This window comes from Nematolebias whitei, chromosome 8 (assembly GCF_014905685.2).
Source record: "Nematolebias whitei isolate Nwh7 chromosome 8, NemWhi1, whole genome shotgun sequence".
In the NCBI taxonomy this organism is placed as follows: Eukaryota; Metazoa; Chordata; class Actinopteri; order Cyprinodontiformes; family Rivulidae; genus Nematolebias; species Nematolebias whitei.
In genome coordinates this window covers 46500415-46507642 of record NC_056505.1, presented here as the reverse complement: position 1 = coordinate 46507642, position 7228 = coordinate 46500415, and the positions used below count along the sequence as shown (strand labels likewise).

At 40.0% G+C, this 7228-nt stretch overlaps 1 protein-coding gene across 1 annotated transcript in view; it reads left to right on the top strand.

Annotated features, from left to right (window-relative positions):
• Window positions 1-7228, top strand: part of pnpla7b (patatin-like phospholipase domain containing 7b) — a gene marked incomplete in the record, with an annotated part of 164612 nt that overhangs the window by 82266 nt on the left and 75118 nt on the right.

Sequence of the window (7228 nt, the reverse complement as noted above, 5' to 3'; positions counted from 1 at the left end):
TTAACGTCTATATTTCAGATAAGTTTTGGTTCACCGAAATCGGCTTCTGCTTAAAGTTTAACTTGCTATTATACTTTAGAGATACAAAATGATTCGTGTCTAAATTGTTTATACGTAATAATTAATAACTATTAATTATTACCTACCTCATGGGTGTTAATTCAATATCTGTTGAAGGCCTGGTGATTCTGTTTTTTAAGGCAGATTCATCTTAGTTTCCTTGTCTGCGTTTAAACTGTTAACACTGTTTATTTAACGTGATTATACCTTAGTGATACCAACTGATTAGAAATCAAGTTGTTTATTTCTAGGAATAATTAATAACTTAATTATTATTATCTAACTCATGTTTGTGTTTTTTATTTGGATCATTTTTATACTTTTAATTTGATTTTACTTAGTCAAACTATATTGTCTAAATTAAAGAGATGTGTTCTAGCTTTATTTATGTTAATCAGTCTCTGCTCTAATCTGTTCTGAAGGGTTCTGAAAGGCCTGATTTGATTGCTTGTAATCTATCAAATGTGAACTTGTAAAATTATACTTAGCTCCTATGAGATTATATTTAAAGGTCAACTAGTTAGAATTAGCAAACATTTTCTATAAACATAGTTCAACCCTGGAAGAAAGACACGCACACACTTTATATGACATGACATTTGAGTGCTTGATAGGAATTATAAAAAGGTATAAAATATTAAATCCAACATTCCCTCTTTTGAACTCCCATATTCATGGGAGTTCACCCCTTTTATGGATTTGTCAATATGGAAGTGACGACCCAAACTTACTGCACTCTCCAGGGGTCCTGGACCAGACCCCTGATCCAACACCTGTGAAAAGTCCCAAACACCTAAACCTTTATAAAAATACAAAAAGCGCCAACACCACTCCTAGTAAAAGATAAATAAGTAAAACTCTATTTTAAACCACCTTTAAAATACCTTGTGGCATTTTAGAATGATTAAATGCCCAATTGAATGGAGCAAAATATTTGAATAGTTAAGTGAATTGTTAAGTGAATTGTTAAGTGATTTGTTAAGTTAAGTGAATTGTTAAGTTAAGTGAATTGTTAAGTTTCCAATTGAATCCACGACCCTTCTCTGGTTGTTTTTTTAGAATGACTGAAAGGTAATACAAGACACTCATATTAAACAGGAAAAGCCAACACCCTCAACTTAAACAGTCCTATCTAGCAGGTCTTCAGTTCTTGAGCTTGCGGTGGGAGGCCTTGTTCATCCACAAGGGTCCTTTGGTGCTCGGCGGGATTCGGCCCGCGGAGATATCTTCATGTAAAGTCCTCAGAACCTTATCAGTCTGATTAAACATTCTAAATGACGTGTGTGTATTGGGACAAAACTAAAATCAGTTTGGCGCGTCTTCTGTTCTTCACGGTCAGGGCTGGTAATCTTCCGTCCTTACCCGATCCACCTGACTGACCGACTTCAGGCAGAGCTACTGCTTGCTACTGCCTTTTCCAACCAGAACAAAGGGGCAAAGAATGAGCTCCCACAAAGGTCCTGTCATCTCCTCCAGGTGTAGTGGGGAGCTGTCTTCAGATCACCCTCAATCTGGTCCAGCGATCGATTCCTCTCCTCTGCAGGGGTGCACTGGTGGGGTCGTACAGGTGTCACTCTCCTTCTGGGGACCAATGGCGTGTGATGTTCTGTCCACCACCTGGTGGCGTCCTGTCCCTCTTTTCAGCAGGACCCAGTCCGATGTGAGTCTGTCTCCTCAGTCAGGAATTCTCCCTCCTGGTGAGAAAAGCTGGACACCAAAGCTTGCGAATTGTTAAGCACCCTGCATGGCCTTTTGATTATTTTATCTGTGGGATCCATGACCCATTTGTGGACCTGGAAAAATGACTGGTTACTTCCTAGTGAGTAAAACCTGTTTCTGAATTATTGGACACCCTGATGGTTATTATTGCTACTGATTGGTGTATTATTACACTGTAATGTTATCCTAAAACAGAATTTGTAAAACTAAAATAAAATGCTATTCTTACATGCATCTATACACTTGAAACTGAATTGTGTTACATACTGGACTTCTCCAGTGATACCTGTGTACTCTCGTCCCATCTGTCACCCTTACAAGCCTTTGCCGTCAACCGGTCTACCTACAATTAAAATTAAACATACACACCACAACAACAATAAACAATCCCCCACGCCGGCCCCCCTCCTCCTGGAGCCTGTGGAAGTAACTTCATTAAATCGCTTGCGCCAACAGCATCAATCAAAATACAATATAAACTTAAAAGTTTAAACAACTGACCTACCACACTGTGAGAGAAAAAAGAATTTAATCTTCCATCCAGGTACCTGTCTGTGCTAGAGAAGGGAAGAAATAGCAAGGAAGAAAAAGAGAGAAAGAGGAAAAATAAAAGCGAAAGAGAACGAGGACAAAATGGTTAAAATCCTTTGTTCATGAAACCTTTTATTATTAGCCCAATTAAACTATAAGTCCAGTCCAGTCCAGTCAAGTCAGTTGTGTTTAAAATTATCGAACCACCCCATTTCCCTTAAGCTTTGCTCAAATCCACTTCAGGCTAGGGGCGTCCCCCTTTCTGGAATCTGTACACATTACAACAAAGAAGGAAAAAAAAATACTGTTGTTAAACCGATATATACAATATACAAGTGCAATGTCGTTTTGTAGGCTTCTGATTTATTCCACTTTCCAAATGTCAATGTGATTATCCTAAAGGATCCTTTAAACGCTTCAGACTTACTAGTTGTTTGTTTTTTTAACTTATAAAACCCTAAGAAGTTATTTTTGTATATTTTGTAATGATCTAATCATTGTATGAACTGTTCCCTGTTAAGAGCAGCCTTCACCTACCCCCCTTTGAAAGAGTTTTCTGTTTCAAACATGAAATATTACCTTCTGTAATCCACTAACACCCAGTTTGAGTATTAGTTCCAGAACTATAAAATATGGTGTAGTTTTAATCTTTACACTACTGTTATTTAACCCAGGATTTGCAAACAAATAGCCAAATACAACACAAGCTCTCCTATAATTTAGCAAAGAGTTAACCATGAAATAAATTTCATCTCTTGTACCAAACCAGACCCACCACATGTGCTCCTTCAAGGCAAAGACAATCATTCAGTGTTATTTTAGAAAACATCAGTGAACTTCATCCAAATCAGGTCTCAGGTCCAGGTTTCTCTTGAATGAGACTTCCTGACCTGTATAAACGGAAAGTTAAAAATCAATATTTTGCTCAGGGGTGTGGAGCATTAGAGGTAATAAAACAATTTTCATCTCAGAGCAGTTGGAGAAGGTTGAATCATCTAGCACTCCCACATCAGTACTCCTGTGTCATGTTGTGTCACATGTCCTAAAATGAGTCTATGTGAGTGATTATTATCAAAGCCAACTGTAGTTTTGATCACGACCCCAAAGCGCTTAGATGACCATCACAGACCAAATGTGGGGTTGACACCTTCGTCAGGCTGCAATTGATGTTAGTGACCTTGGACAGAGTGACCACCAGCTCTTCTTTCAGCCTTTCAGTCCTCAGTTTCGTCTCCCTTTGTCTGGAGACCAGTTCAGCTTTGTCAATGTCAATGTCAATTTATTTATATAGCACATAAAAACAACAAAAGCTGACCAAAGTGCTTTACAGTTAAGACAGATTAAAAAAAAAAAAAAAAAGAGTAAAAATGCATCTAGTGCCACTCAAAAACATAAGTTAACAGTAAAAACAACACACAACAACAATAAAATCAGCTCAACTTGTTCTCAGACTCTGCGTGGATGAAATGCCAAGGAATACAAATGAGTCTTGAGCAAAGATTTAAAAGTCTCAACAGTCTGAGCGGTCTTTAAATTCTCAGGTCTTTGTGTAGCAGTATATATCTCAGCATACAGCAAGACTTGACTGGATGTCCTCGCTGTGGACAAACTCCAGGACCCCCTCTGGACAGTTCATTCAGTTCGCTGTTGGACTGTTAGATCTTTGAAAAGTCACTTTAATTGGCTGAAAAGTTCTTTGTTGTTGTGTCAGTGGTGCTTGGCTGACAACTTCTTTGAACCGTCCCATTGGTCAGTTTCACAGACCCAACTTCAGCGCCCACCTGAACACCTCTGGTTTCCGATCCGGCCCCCGGCACTCGAGAGAGTCCTGATCAAAACTCAGATGGATGCTGTATGCATTAAAATGCTACCTTCTGTGTTTTGTGGGCCTAGGCAGACTCATCTTCCCACTCCAAAGTTCTGTCATCTCCGGCTGCAGAGAAGGAAAAATAAACCATCCAATTATTAAAATCAGATCCAACATTCATCTGTTATCCACATTAATCGTTCGTTAGCAAGTTTTACTCTGGAACCACAGCGTTTACCCCAACGGAGTCATTCTGGTGTCCTGGATTGTACAATAGATGTTTTAACCGCTCAATTACATAAGAGTGAAAGCTTTAATTAAACACTGCACAAACCAATTCTTTACGCCTACTGCATAAAATAGTCCCTTCAACACAATGTCTTTCATCATGTAGAATATGTGTTTTGACACATCATCTGTCAGTGAAGTCCACTCACAGGGCCACATTATCAGTCCAGACCTTGTAAACTTAGGCAGCATTTTAATATGTAATCACTTATTGTTATATAACCAATCTGCAAATCATCTCTTCTCATAACTATGCTTTTTCACTGTATCACAAACAAAATACTTTTAATACAAATCAATTAAGACTATGTATACCCTTCAAGACATCACAGAGTCCATTATCACTACACAAAAACGTGTACATGCCCTTTGTTCACAAAGTACAACTTCTTAAACTCACCATGTACACATCTCTGCTGTCCTTTTGCACTCCTAGGACCTGTGTGAAATCTCAAGTCACAAAGTTAAAGTCATGCCATTTACCCACTAGAATTGTTGTTGTCCCATAATTAACCTAGTTCCGGCAGCTCTTAGAAGGAAACAGCTCCTAAACGCTAAACATTTTCAATATGTGATAACTCATGTGGACTGATTAATTTAACCCAAGTATTTCAATTTGAGTTTAGTTAAGACTGATTATTTTAATCCAAGTATTTCAATTTGAGTTTAGGTAAGAGTTTCTTTGACCAGAATAAAATTGTTTATTCTACCAGTGTCAAGGATTTTGTCTATTACTTATTTTTATTCTGTTGTTTTTCAGTTGAGTTTAAAACCTGAGTTTATTGTCAATTCCAAGAAGAAAGTTAATTTAACTTGTTCACTACCACCAAGACCACCCCTACACTATTTCTCTTCCACTCGGTCGTTTTGACATCTCAACCCTCTACCGTCTAATCTGACTCCATCTCCTGTTTAATTACAGCTCGTACACATGATGTACCCTCTTTCCTTGAGATTCAAACCATCCTCTGTTTCAGAGGTCACTGCCTCCTTCTTATCATACAGAAAATTGTTTTGTTTAACCTTGTGTCTGCTCCTATCTCCGTTTCTGTCTGGCCTCAGACGGCTATCAGCAAATTTTTGGAAGATTTTCAGCTATCCCTGTTCCCATATCAGATACCATTCAGCTGTTACACGCCAATATCAGCTATATTTTTAAATTAATCCACCTTTTACAGCCTAAATCATTAAAAATCAAGCTCTACCCCCTTAATTTTGGTACATAAAGCTTATTTCTGCTTGTTTTAGCTAGTGGCCCCCTGATCTCAAACTAATTGCCTCTTTTTCGTTTTGATACTTCCTATAAGTCGTGCAATTTGCTTCTGATATGATCCTGTAGATTTTCCACAGGCTTCACCTGTACCACATTTATGAGTCCCACACCTGATAACAACATTCACACACCCAGGCATTCAAATATGTTATTTCCATCCACTTCTGGCCGCAGTTTGTAATAAAACAAATACAAGTCTGGTATGCAACAACCCAGTGTCCAGACTTGTCCTTGCCTTATACAACAGCGCCCCCTTCCGGTCAGGATACGGAAGCACCGATCACACAAGACACCTCGGACGCAGAAACACGCGTAAACCTTCACCTCCTCGTGTTTGGAACAAAGAAACGCTCCCTTCCCCCCACACGAGTGCTTTACCACACACACACACACACGGAAAAAAAAGAGAAAAGTAACCGTTCGCTTCGCCCCCACACACACAGCTCACTCCCCCTCTTTTTTCCTTCTCTCTATTGTTACGTCTCCCTTCGGTTCCCCCGGCCTTGGAGCCTTCACACGACATACAAAACACGGCGCAAACAAAAGTTATAACAACGTCCTAAAACTAATGCGATCCCTGATCACATGAAATTTGGTAAATCTACCTAAAGTCCCAGACTTTTCACATTTCCCTTCGAACTAAACTATTGATTGAGTGCAATTTAACATCCAGTCGACAAATGTAGTGGAGCACCCGCACCACAGCTCATCAAGTCCCCGACTTGATTACACCTTAATCCCGTCAGATTAAGGTTTTGTTCGCCACCTCCGCTGATAACAAAAGGGAAACGTGTCGCTCACGTGTCCGACGTGAACTCCCGGCAGGCCTCGCCTTCCTCCGGCCACAAGTGAAACTTGTGAATCTAACTAAACACTACCTAAACGTAAAAGAAAGCGTTCGGCGCTTAAACTGACTGAATATCGTAACCCACCTCGTCAGAGTTAACACGAATCACCGGAAGTTAGCTTAAATAAAACCATCTTTATTTTCCGGAGATGGCCGCATGCACACGAACAGAGGAAGTTGAATTTAGTTTTAATTTGGTTTACAGCCGAAAAGCCAGTCCACCGGACAGTAACGTCCAAATACGTAACCAGCTTACCTGAATATTCGGGGCCCCTGTTCCTCCGCGTGTGCAACGCGAGTCACCTCGGTCCAATTTTAACTAGGCCGCGTCGCCTCGCCGCACGTCGGGGTCACCATTCTGTCGTGGTTGGATTACCACGTCTTGTTCAACACAGCTGAGACGTCGCCCTCGGTATAAAAGATTTATTTGACAAAACATGGGTTACAGATATTCAGAGACAAACAATTACATTAATAAGATATATGCATATAAATGGAGCATTAAGAACGAACCGTTGCCGCGCGGTCCTACCGGAAAATGCTCGGTGGGCGTGTGTCATTTCCGGCCTTTTATCCCCGTTTGAGAAGGCTAGCTTCCTGATTGGTTCAGCTTCTGCTGCTATGGTTACGACTCTTAGCCCGCCCCCTCAAGGACGTTAACGTCTATATTTCAGATAAGTTTTGGTTCACCGAAATCGGCTTC